At 41.2% G+C, this 13,511-nt stretch overlaps 1 protein-coding gene across 2 annotated transcripts in view; it reads right to left on the reverse strand.

Annotated features, from left to right (window-relative positions):
- Nucleotides 1-10,804, reverse strand: part of GRB10 (growth factor receptor bound protein 10) — a 152,335-nt gene extending 141,531 nt beyond the window's left edge. For both annotated transcript variants that reach the window (XM_026046329.1, XM_026046328.1), the window contains exon 1: nucleotides 10,747-10,804. The gene's annotated coding sequence lies outside the window, so the exon portion shown is untranslated. The remainder of the gene's footprint in view (nucleotides 1-10,746) is intronic.
- Between the last annotated feature and the right edge of the window lie 2,707 nt (nucleotides 10,805-13,511).

The following is a 13,511-nucleotide window of genomic DNA, read 5'->3' on the forward strand; positions in this document are numbered from 1 at the left end:
CCGGATGCCAAAATAAAGCAAACCCATCTCCATCCAGCCGCGCTCCGCGGCGCGGCCGCCCTCGCCGCTGCACCGCGGGCTCCGCGCTGCCCCTGCCCCCGAGCAGGGCTCTCTGCGCACCGCCGAGGCAGGCTCCAGGGAGAGCCCTCACGGAAGAAACGGCCAGCGCTAGGAGAGGAAATCAGACCCAGGGAGAAGCAGGAAAATTCCTAGTGCTTTTCCCTGCAAGGTTGCGCTATGTAAATATTGGCATAAGCTAACAGGAGCAGCGCGCCTGAACTCACCCGAGTGCCCGTCGCGGTGTAACCTGACACCGCCGTTGTGCTCCTTCTTCTTGCTCTCCGCACTTGGGTCTCTGCTGTATTTCGAGGCACAACATGTGTGTTATCAGCCCTCCCTCTCGCTGCCCCCTTGTCTCCCACCCGGCTCCGCTCGCGCGCCCTGTTCTCACCTTGCGCTCTCCCTGCCCGGCTCCTCGGACAACCTCCCCGCTCGCTCGCTCAGAGGCCTGGGGGGCTCGCACCTCTCGGGGGCTCGCGCCTCTCGGGGGCTCACGCCACGCGCCCTCCTCACCCCAGCGCCCTCCGGCCTCCCCAGCAGCTGCTCTGCGCTCTGTCACCTCGGCTGCGTGCGGCGCTGAGCTCTCCTCTCCAGCCTGTCAGCACCGCTCGCACCGGCCCCTGCCCTGCCCGCGGCGCTCACCCTGTTCGGTGACGCTCCTCTGTGAGGAAGCCCCTCTTCCCCCTCCTGCCTGGGGAAGTCCCCATGACCAGAGCCTGGCCTAATCCGTGGTATTCCCGGGGGGATTTTCCCACCCACCCAAACCAAGTGGCACATACCAGGAATCATTCCCAGGAAGAGGCTGGAATGAGCATTGCACTTGCAGGCCACAGTCCAATTCTGTTGGCTCTGCCACCACTCATCGCAGGGCCAGTGGCATGGGAAGTGCAGGCTGCAGCATCCCGCTCCCACAGCAGCCTCACCCACAACAGCACTGCCCTCCTACGCAAGGGGGCAGCTGCCTCCCTCCCCACTCCCGCTGAAGGACCTGCCCCCCACTTTTCTGTCCCGTGAAGGTGACAATAGCATATTTTTGCCCAAGATATCACAGAATCACAGAATGGTTGAGGTAGGAAGGGACCTCTAGACATCATCTAGTCCAACCTCCCCTTGCTCAAGCAGGGACACCTAGAACACATAGCACAGGGTCACATCCAGGCATATTTTGAAGATGTCCAGAGAAGGAGATTCCAAAACCTCTCTGGGAAGCCTGTTCCAGGACTAGGTCTCACACTCACAGTGAAGAAGTTGTTCCTCATAATGAAGATTGAACTTCCTGTGTTTCGGTTTCTACTCTTGTCCTATCACTGGCCACCACAGAGAAGAGTTTGGCCCTATCCTCCCTACTTTCTCCCCTCAGATATTTTTACATGTTGATAGATCCTCTCTTAAACTTCTCTTATGCTTATTGATCTCCACACCCATCAGGTAAGTAACTGGACCACTGTGCCTGCTGTTACTGCCTGAAGTGCTTTTTCATGATCAACATTGCATGTGGCTATATCATACTTGCACATCTGCCTACACACGTGCACACGTCTGGTCTATGTTTATGCAAGTGAAGCATCCAGAAGACTTTTCCCTCTTCTTTTGTAGAGCCCGCTGCCTTGGGCCGGACCGAGGCATTCGCCACATGCCTCGCACACATCATGGTTCATGCTATTTGCCCCAGCACATTCCTTAGCCTCATAATGAAACCGTTATACTTTGTCATCCATAGCATTTCCCTTGTAGACTATCATCTTACAGGCCGGCGTTAACAAAATAAGCCACACACACGGTGTCCTCAAAAAAAAGTGAAAGGAGAGAAGTTATATAACTTGACCAGCACGAGGGAGCAAGGCAGCAGCAGAGCTGCACGTCAGGAATCTCTGGCTCCCAAAACATGCTGCTTCTTCCCTAAATGCTCAGCTACTCCAAAGTAACAAGATACTTCATATACTCCATAGGAAAAATGGAACCCACCCATAGAACGGCGGTGTGATACGCACAACGCTGGAGCGGGACAGGCAGCCCAGAGCTCAGGTATTTTTGAGCCACCAGACAGCCACCTGGCTGTCTTCCAGCATGCTCTTTCTTTAAGCATGCTCACTGCTTCTCCATATAAGACTGCCCATCCATCAGTTAATCATATTGAGTAAGTACCTAAAATTAACTTTTAAATTATTAATGCATGAGAACATATCCGTCTGCCATGTGCATTATTTTAAAGGATTACAGTATGTACACTGAGTGCCATTAATGTTACATTTTGAAGATGGTGAAGTGGCTTGTATGGAAATCAGAATAGTTGATGCATTCCTCTACGAATGCTTTTGGCAGTGATAAAGTGTCTGATCGAATTGTTGTTAAGCACGTGTCCATGCCTGCATTTCCTTCTAATGCATCCAAAAGTAGGAGGCTGCCCATATCTTAACAGTACAAAAATGTAACATTCTGTAATGGGTTAAATAGTAGAAATAGATATACACGAGCATTGAAAATATCCCTCTGACAAATAATATGACAAAATATTCCTCTGACAAAATATCCCTCTGACAAATAAAAACCAGGAAAGATAGGTTTAGTTTCCTAGACTACAGCTGTATTGTTCAAGACTAAAACTGCCATAAAACTGTTTATCAAAAATAGTACCATTAAAACTCTTAAATATAGTACCAATACATTGCAATGGCAGTGAAGGATTGTTTATGATACGTATCTTGTCCCTTAGCTAAAAAATCTAGAGAAAAAAAAAGAGAAAATTAGAGCCTGAATATAATAGAACTTGCAGGATAGACCAATACTTCAAACAAAAGAAAAATGGTAATTTGATGCAAGGAAAATTGCAAAAGTAGTAGTGAGGACAATAATAATCATTGTAAACATTATTTTCCTTCAAGGACAGTCAAAAGAGAGAACATCCATGCAGAAGTTCCCCCCTGTTTTCTCCTCCTTTACAGTAGCTAAGGTAGGGGTAGGTTAAGATCCATTCCACCAATTTCTAATGAGAGACATGATCAGGTCATATCCCATGCCAGAAAGGCCCTGCTGTGCTCGTGGGAACTGAGGGCATGCAGAGGGGCAAGAAAGGGGCGTGCCCCCTCGGAAGGCAGCAGGGCTTTGCCCCTCCTTTTATCCCCAGTTCTCACTCCAGTAGAGACAACTACTGGTTGGTAGAGAGTAGTTGGTGATATGGTGACAACTGTGTTGAAAGAAAGTGAAGAAAGGCCACCTTTGCCTTCTTTACCCCTTAAAAGTTTTCATTAACAGAAACTTATTTTTTTTCTGTGTGTGCTATGGCTTCAGAAACCTTAATATAAGCAGAATATTGGAATTCTATTTGCAGTTAGCACTGAATTTAGGACATGACTCCTAATAAGCAGCTGCTAAAAGTTCAAGTACAGTGGGCTTTGCACTGAGACTTGAGCTCTGCAGGCTGAATTTCCTATTTTGAAACTTATGCAAAGGATGCTAAGCTTTACAATTCAGTTATCTGCATGTGGGGGGGGGAAAGAAAAAGAAAGGTCATTTTTAAGAATTTTGATTAAATTGAGTAATGAAAAATACCCAATAGATAGGATGTTTCCTTCAGGCAGTCTTAGATTTCATATATAATCTGAGAACAGGCACAGTCTTCCTTTCTTTTACACTGATTTAGGAAATGAAAACCCACCAGTGTAAGATCTGAAGAACAGAGATCAGAATCTGGCCACTGCTTTCATTCTCAAAGGCACCTTCATGACAGCATTCTATGAAAGTGAGAAAGTGAACATTGAGCATCATCCTTAACCAGTATGAAGACACTGATAAAAGACTTAGGCAATCAAAAAAAAAAANAAAAAAAAAAAAAAAAAAAAAAAAAAAAAGGTCAACATGGTCATTTGGTCATTATTATCTACTAAGTATATAAGCAAAAATGCTGACCAGTCTTTGAAATGGTAATAAGTTCCTTTTGTCACAGACATGGCTTATGACCTTTAATAGACAGGAAGTCTAACGCATCATAATTTTAGTAAGGTTAAATGTGGAATAAAATGAATTAATTTTTTTTTTCTTTTTGCTGCTTTCACTCAAGCTGAGGTAAATACTTTGAAGATTTACCAAAAAGTTCCATAAAAATGATAACTTTTAATGTTGAAGTAGGAAAAAAATATTTTCCCTCCTTTCCATCTCCATCATCTTCCCCCTTCCTCCCCATTTTATCTGCTTATGGTGCAGAATGAAAGGCAAAATGGAAAAGAGCTTAGAAAGACTCAAAATATTATAATGATTCAATATTTCACATTTTGCTATTCCTCCTTTTCTATACAAGCAAAAGTGTAGAAATTTTATTTCAGAATTGACCAGAATACTGACATTTTCAAAGCTTTACATTTTTTTCCAGTGTTCACTTAGTTCTTTTACCTGACTAGCAGAAGCTTTCACTGCATTAATTTGAGAAGTTTAGATTATTTTTTTTTCTGCCCAGTTGCTATCAAAAACCTGTTTAACTTTAGCTGAATATAGAAAGGATATTTTTTGTAAATACTAAGAGAGAGAGAAAAAAAGAAAAGCTTTGGCATAACCATAGCAGAATAAACTGGCTGTTTTCATAGACTACATTATGGAGATCTACTTTTTGTTGCTAGGTAAGTTATATCTCTATTTACAGCTTTTGAAAAAGGCTGAATAGTCAGGGACATGCTGTAATTTGAGATGGAAGCCTGAGCTCCAGTGAAAGATGTGTGTTCTTTCTTGGCTGCACAAAACGGAACAGTTACACAAGTTGGTAGAAATGAGAATGGAATTCTAAGAGACATTGATGATCTGAACAGAAACGGCATTAAAAAAAGGAATACATTTAGCCCACCAGTCTGTAAAAACACATCTGTTCCTAGTTCTACAATTAACACATTGACTAATTCAATATTAATAGCTATATCCTACCATATTCTCTCAGTTCTGATGAAGAAAGCTGGGTATTTTGAGACATTTAAGATGTCATTTCACTTAACATCTTAAATGTGCTTGGCTCTTTCCAGATCAAGACAACTGGCTTCCAGATGCCTAAGTTTTCAACTTCCATGCCAGATAACACAAGATGGAAGAAAAAAAAATAGAAGAGTATATTGCAATAGGAGATGCAGTTCAAGCTACACTATATATTCTCTCTCTTTTTTTTTTTTTTTTTTTTTTTAAAGTTGGGATTTATTCAAAACAGGTAGTGCTCATTCACAGCTTTGCCACAGAGGAAGAGAGAGCAGCTAGAACTGTGACTCAGAAGGAAATCCAGCCATATAAAAGTCAGTGGCAAAACATTTTGTGCACTTAGTTTGACCATGATTTCATGGTCTTTTCACAGCTCGGAGGGGTTGCAGGGTGGGTACAAAATCACCGCATCTTCAAAACCATGACTTGCTTTCTGCCTTGAGCTATTAGGAGCATGTGTTCACCAGTCCTGGAGCAGTATCTTCCAATGAATGCCACCTGAAAACTCTATAGTGATGTGATGAGAAAGGCATTGCTCAGAGCTAGACTTCACCTTTATAAAAGACATGGTAATCCAGCTGCATGACCCCCAAATCAGACCTTCTCCATGCTCATGTACCAAGCTGTGCAGATATCAGCATCCTCAGATGTAGAATGGCAGGGATCTCTATATAACATGGTCTTATAGGGTATCGGTGTGACTTTTCACAACATGTACGATGGGGAAGCAGAACTAAAGCCAAGGCTGTTTCTTAGTGTCTCCCACAGTAAGTGCATCTCATTCATCTCCCAGGCTGCCTACCATATAGCACGCAACTGCATTTTTTGAGAGGAATTGCAAAAGATTTCAGAGGAATTGTTAGAAATATCTAGGAATAATACCTCTTTCTTGTATGTGCTAGAATAGTTCCTTAAGGAGGAGAAATGCTGATGTTCTGCTCTCCTGTGTTTTCAAAATGCCTGTAATTTCAGGCTAGCAATCCTTTAGTCAAATGGAAATACTTGGTTAAAATTTGAAATAGAGAAAATGAATAGGGAGGAAGTCACATTTTGCCTTCCTAGCAAGAGAAAATTTTTAACCCAAAAAAAAAAAAAAAAAAAGAAAGAAAACAAATTCACATCTTAGCCAATCAGCCTGCACTACATTATCATCTAAATTACTTCCTTGTCATAAAATTGTAAGCCTTTACAAACTCTCTTTAGCTGATTAAGCCAAAACTTTCTCACAAATGAGCTGGCAGAAGAGAGCAAACGGCAGGTAGACTGCTTACCCAAAGTTTTGGGAACTCATGTTCTGCTGAAGTAATTTACAAAAGTCCTGTTTCCTACAAGTCTTCTCTATCTATATACATACTTACCAGATTACACACAAGGAATAGGAAGCCATTGTATCTTACGTAAATGACTTTTTTTGCATGGAATAGTATTTAATGAGCCAAGGAGAGAGCATGAGAATGACCTGCAAACAGTTACAGTGCTCTCCTAGGACTGGAGAGACACAACTTTCACTTCCCAGTGCAAGGAAGGTTTACTACATAGCAGTTTAACTCTTTACACTCTTCTCAAGTCACTATTTTGAAGAAAGCAATTTCAAAAGCACAGGTGGAAAGAGTCTCATTCCAGAATATTAGCCAGCCTGGTGAAGGAGTCAAGTGTTCTATGAAAGACAACCTCATTTAAAGCAGAGGAGAGAGTTAAACTGAAGTATTCTGCATTTAGGATGAGTGATCTAATTTTACTATAAGCCTATGAGAAGAAAATGACCAGCTTTGTCATCTTTTCCTAATATTTGTACTCCAATGCACCTGGTAGGCACACTCAGAGAATGTATCAGAGAGGTCACTGTAGGCCCCTTTCCTCATTTGCAAATTCTAATGGAATTTCACTTCATATCCTTCAGAAACAGGCAAGTACAATATCTTTGTCACAGAGAAGGAACATGGAGGACAGTCATTCCTTGCGATATACATCCTTCATTAAAGGAGATACCTTCTTACCAGAATGGGATGCCTTTTTAGCTGCTATTCTGAAGAAACGGAGAACTCCTCTCCTCTGAAATGACGAAGGTTGCTCTTTGTGAAAAGACATCCTTTCCTTGACTATGGAATGTATGCCAATAATCTGCATATATCCTAAGTGTGACTTGTAGCATTCTTTGAGGGGTAGAGTTTTAGAGGGGTGGTTTATTTGGCTGGTTATCAAATCAAGTATTTAAAGTTATTAAAATCAAGTTACCCATAATTATTTTCTTCTGGTGCTCTATCACACACGAACCAGGAAGAAAAAAAAAAAGAACATCAGCAGAACATCATAGCCCAGACACTGATCTTCAGCAACACTCTAGGACCAGGAATGGTGAGAAGCAGGACAGATCTGAGGCACCCTTGCAGTAGATAATAGAGCAGCATAGCGGAGCTGCCCTGGGGATCCCCACAAAGGTCCCACCATGTATAAAGCTGAGAATAGCCCAGCTGCTTAGCTATAGCCCAAGGTTTAGCTATGTATTTTTCTGAACTTAATAGCATAATGGCACACTTTTCCCTAATACAATCAGCGCTTTTGCACTTCAGAGGTATTTTCTATTCTATTTCCCTAGTCTTCTGAAGGAAAGACTTCCTGGACTTTCACACATAGCAGGCAAGGTCAGCTCCTTCCTTGACGAAGCAGCATTTTTGCTGAATATACTGCTTATGTATAGCCCTTATATTGGCCAAACCAGGCCTGCACAGGGTTAGGGTTTCGGCGAGGAGGGCGCTCTTTAAGCATGAATTTGGCTTCTGTTTGAATAATTGCCTACCACAAAAGCATGTTCCAAACGGCCTCTGTTCCAAGATGACAAATGACATTTCTGGTCTCACATTGATTGCTTTGTAGGTTCTCTCTCCTCCCCCCAAAGATTTGGTGCTTCTCTTACACTGGTTATTGTTTGGGAAGCATTTGAACTGACCTTTATTTCACCCATGCTTCAGGGATGAGATCATTTAGAAAATGCCATATTAAAGGGGGGGGGGGGGGGGAGGAAGAAAAGAAAAAGAAAAAAAGAAAAAAAAAAAAAAAAAAAGGAGAGACTTCATCCTGTGAACCAGAATGGAGTGACGATAGAGCGAGGATATTTACAGCAGATCAATGAATCTGTCTAATTGCTCTCCTCTAAATGAGCAGATTTACTTTTACAGTAGGAGGCAGACTACTGGTGGATTGTGCCTCCTTCTTTAAGACCAAGAGCTACATGTGTCATTGTGAAAACATGATACAGAATTGATTCTAAAAAATTGCCTTCACATTACTCACCATGAAGCAATTGGAAACAGGCCAGGAGCAGATGGCAACTCAAAAGGCAATCCTTTTCCTCCTCTAGAAGTAGTATTACTTTGTACTTCAGTGATAGCATTGATCTAAGAAACCTGCTGCCTTTTACAAACAGTAACTAATTTCATTTTATAATACGCTTGGAGCGCAGTGAGTATGATTTCTCTGCCATAACACATGGGAAAACTGAGGTACGTGGAAGTTAGGCTTCGGACATTCCTATGGCCACATTTCACTCCCCTTGCCCCTCCCATAAGAGATCACATTCTTCATTTAGAGGAGAAAGAAAATAAAAATCTCTGAAGTCTAAGCAGTCTTCCCCAGACTTGGCACGAAGGCATCAAGCACGTGAAATTAAGGTGAAAACTGGTACCCAAAAGGGATTTCCTTAAGTCACTGCTGCAGTGTCTAGGGACACCCATGAGCCTGTATCTGCAAGTACTCCTGCAATTTTTCATCTGAAAAAAAAACAACTCTTAGACAAAAAGTTAAGCAACTGGTTTAACTAAAAACTGAGATTCTGAAAGCAGAGACCAGCTGTACTTTATATGCTGCAGCACACCAGGGAAACAGGAGCACACAGAGAGTTGCAACTATCCACAAACACACATTCAGTATTCTCTCCTAAGAAGGGCCAAGGAAAATCTTCTGTAAAAAAAATGGACATTTTTACAATAGACAAAGTAGAGAGATTATCCTTTTTGTTACATCAGTATAATAACAAATACAGTCATGATATGGAAGCATGAAGAATTTCACCCCAAATATTGGAGGATTGTATTAATAAACTAATTAGTGGGAAAAAGCTTGCATACTTCTCAGACCTTATCCTATATGCAGTAAAGTAAAAAGCAAAACCCTTGAGTACAAATAGTGTTGGGCACACAGGAAATGTTCTATTGCAAATGACAGCTCATATCTACAACATGAGAACTTAACCCGGTACAAACTATTCATAGTAGCGAAGCTATAGAACCCATGTTAGCAATATCTCCAGGGCTTCCAGGTGCACATTAGGTCAAATACAGTGCTTGCTTTGCAAATCTCACATTACTACCTAGGTGGATTAGGGAACTTAGACATGCTTTGAGAAAGAGATTCAGCAACCAAAGATTTTATTATTAATAATTGAAGACTCATTTCTCAAATCTTTGAAAGCTGATTCTTCCAAAGTGGAAATCTTTTTGTAATAACCTTCACCATGCATGCTGGACCAATAGCAAGCCATGTAGGAGTCTCTGGTGAGGCACATCTCTTTTCAATTGACATTTCTGAAAAAAATCAGGTACACAGAGTTATTTTGGTTAAGGGAAAAAAAATGTTTTGCTCTTTGGAATTAACCTGTGTGTGCTTCAGTGGCTGACATTCATATGCTGGCACACTACTTTCCATGAAAGGGAACAGTATTATGTATTAGAATGCAGTGCTGATCCCAGTGAGTTTATAGCACAAAGCACAAGTCCAACTTTTCTGACGAAAGGATACTTTTGGTACCCTTAAGTCTTTGGGGTTTTTTTTTTGTTGTTGTTGTTGTTTGCTTGTTTCTGTTTACTTAAAAGCTTTAAAACCTTCCTCTAGAGTGGAGTTTAACATGTTAAAGGTAATGTAAAGAATGGAAAAGGGAACCTTACCATCATCACGTGTGGACTGACCAAGTGACCACAAAAATACAAGCATTCCTCTAAGACAGTAGGACTTTACCTAAATGTAACCTTGCATACAGTTAGAAGCTGCCTATGGAACATGGCCCTCATCGTAAGAATATGCGGGCACCTAGTATTGTGATAAGCATACATGACTTTATACCTTCAATATCATATCATAGGCATTCCTGCTGCATAGCCAGGCATGGATATCTCCGAGGAACACCAATACCATATAACATGGAAGAGCTGAAGGGCATGGAGGAAAGGGAACAATGTGAAGAAGGCCACGTGATGGATAAACTAGTAAAATACTTGGTAGAGCCAATGCAATACAGGCTGGGCATCCATGCTCTATAGGTGGATTGAAGACATAACATTTTTATGTCACATCACAGGAAAGCAAGGAACACATTTAAAGAATAGATTGCTGCTATAGAACTGGAAGTGCAAGACACAGCTAAGCCTATTCTTTGACAGAAACATAACTTTGGTCTGTTAACAGCGTTCATTTACTCAGACATTCTTCCAGGCTACCATATGCTACATCAACATATCCAGATTTACTTATACATAGGGAGCAACAATTGTCTTCCCTGACTAGACAAATCCCAACCTCCCTTTCCTCTTCAAAAGTAGAAAGAGCAAAGAACAGCACAATCCCTTCCATCCCATCATTGCTATTACAATAGTCCCTAGCAGAATCACACAGCAGAAAGCTGCCATGCTAGTTAAACAGTAGAAGCATTTCATTAGTTGATGGAATTATTAGCCAATCTCTTACCTTATTAGTTGCAACCCCTACCCAAACAATTGTGCCCTTGAACACGATCCCAAGAAAGCACAGAGCAAGCTGTCCTCACTCTCCCCAATAGGAGACATAGGCTTCACCACCCATGTAAGCACAACATTTTGCATTTAACATCCTTGTACATGTGCTAGCACAGTTATATCTATGCAAATTTCCACCAGTCTGTGTGAATTGAGTCCTGGAAGGCTGTTCATAACAGCAGGGCAAACTGGGACCACCTGGGTAATCAGGCCACTAATCCCATAACCCCAGGGAATCACAGCCCACAGGTGGACTGAACATTCAAGGACTACTGCCATCTACCTGAGTCTGAAGAAATTCTTCTGCTTAGTGTACAATCCCTTTCTTGAGCTTTTCAAGCTAAATGGTAATTTATGTTACTTCTCCCTCCAATTCTTCCAGTTTAGAAAACTCTATCAGTTACACTGAATACACTACACTTACAAGTAGTCTGAAGCAATCTTTTAATTTCCAGCCTAAATATATTCACGGCCAATCTTATTTCCTTTCTGCCACCATTTGTCTGTCTGGTCTATTCATGACTCAGTCTTTATTTATGACTCACCAGTGTGAAAGGTAAGATTTGTGGCTTAGCGAGTGGCCTAATTGCCCATGCAATGATTATATTAGAAATGCTCAAAGGGAAACATGTGAGCGTCCTTCTTCAAGTCCAATTAAGGAAATGTGTTTACATCTAAACAACTCTAAATAAAAATTTAAAAATCCATTTGACCTGGAATTTCCTTGATAAATATTTATGCTATGTTTGCTAATTGCTGTTACAATTTTCTCTCTGATCCTCTTGTTCAACATGTGTATGAGGAACAAGACAAGGCAGTGCTGATTATACGATTATGTTGCCTTTCTCTGTTTCGTTAGCCTCCAGTTGTGGGAGCTTTCCTAGCGTCTGTCCCAGACTGCGGTTCGGATGAGCATGACAGAGCTGAGGTTATGTGGGTGAGTTGGCAGAACAGCTGGAACAAATGGCAAGAGTTATCTTTGCTTCCCCGTCCGAGGCAGTATGTGCCGCCTTTGGTTAGTTAGCTCTGCTCCATAAAGGTCTAGCTGGAATTTCAGCTGCTTCTGAATGTTCAGATAACAACAGTGGACAGTAGATTAAAAAAAAAAAAAAACCCTATTTTAATTTTAAAATGCTTATATGTCAATCCTTTAGTGCACAAAGCATTTTAGTGTCAACCTTTTCAAGAGCGAAAAAAAAAAAAAAAAAGGTCATAGGCTGTATGGAAAAGGCCATTTTAGCACTAATTTTTTCATTATTTTTTCAGGACAACCTAGATGCCCCAGTGACAGGTGAGATCTTCGTTGTCCTGTACCATAGAAATGCAGAACAAAAGGCTGGTTCTTGCCCCAGAGCAACTTACATTTGGCACAAAACTAGCAAACATCGCTATCTTGTTTCATGGCAGACCATCCCATCCCAGTCCCAGATTTTTCTGTTCTCTGTCTGCTTCTTGAACAGGACTAGACTCTTATTCCGAATTACATCTGCTGCATGAAATAAATGCACCTGATGAAGTTAGGCCAGTTGACACCATCAGGAAATCTGGCCTTCAGACTCTGTCAGCGCCAGTTAGTACCACTCTCCTGTTTCTGGCTTTTTCCTTAGCCCCAAGAGATTATTATGGCTCAGCGCAATGTCGAGCCAAGATAGACTGAACTCTGCTTCCTGTATCCAGCCTCCTCCACCAGCTCATTAACACCAGCAGGATCGTCAGGTGTGGGAGGGGAGTAGATCTGGCCCTTTAGAGGTGGTTCCATTTATAAATATTGACTTTAATCTTAATTTCATGTAGTTGCTTGTAAAAGTCTTTTAGGCTGAAGCAGAAGGCATGCTGCAGATGGCAAGGATATTTTTCACAGTTTTTATGGTGGATAACAATATACTTGACATTTTGCTCATTAAATGTGAGCCCTGGTATGTGAGTAAACATGCTAGGCATCTGTGCTCTAAAATTACCAATGTGAAAAGCAACAACTCAAATGTTTCAGTCAATAAATGTACAGCACAGAAGCAACATTCAGCAACTTTCTGAATGCTGTGTGCAAAGCATGGGCTGAAATTGCTGTATTACATGGAATACTCTAGAACCAACAAGGAAGAAATAACATATTTCTTTCAAATCTGTATTTTGGAGGGAAATGACTAACTCCAAAAATCTCTGTAAACAAGCCTATTTTAAGTGGTAGACCATACTCATCAATTTATGTTTCCAGAGGGAATCAACATGTTCATCGTCTATTCACAAAACTATAACAGAAAGGAAGGTGACCAAAATTAGCTAAGAAAATGGAAAAGATGATATGCAGAGGTAAAGACAGATTGCTATGTGAAATAGCAGAACATGATAAGAAGGAGCAGAAGTAATGCAATGCCCTCTAAGCAGATGTGATGAGCAACCCACCGAAAAGAGATCAAAGAGAACGGATTGCACAGAAATTGGAAAAAATGACTGTTTCTTCTCCTTTCTACTAAAGTAATTTTCCATTTCCAATGTTCTGTTTCTTGGCACATTCTCTGGGAGATGAAAGAAAGAAAAAAAAAAAAGATTAAAACTCAAATGGAAAAGAAAAGGCCAAAGGGGATAAGATAGCTGTAGTACCTTGAGATGGCTAAAATTCTGACCATCAAGAAATAAATGACTAATAGAGGGGAAAAGATAGTTATCATATTTTTAGCTTTGGACATGTTGCAACATGCACAAATTCAAGCTCCTGTA

This window comes from Nothoprocta perdicaria, unplaced genomic scaffold (assembly GCF_003342845.1).
Source record: "Nothoprocta perdicaria isolate Ctin4 unplaced genomic scaffold, notPer1 scaffold_433, whole genome shotgun sequence".
NCBI lineage: Eukaryota > Metazoa > Chordata > Aves > Tinamiformes > Tinamidae > Nothoprocta > Nothoprocta perdicaria.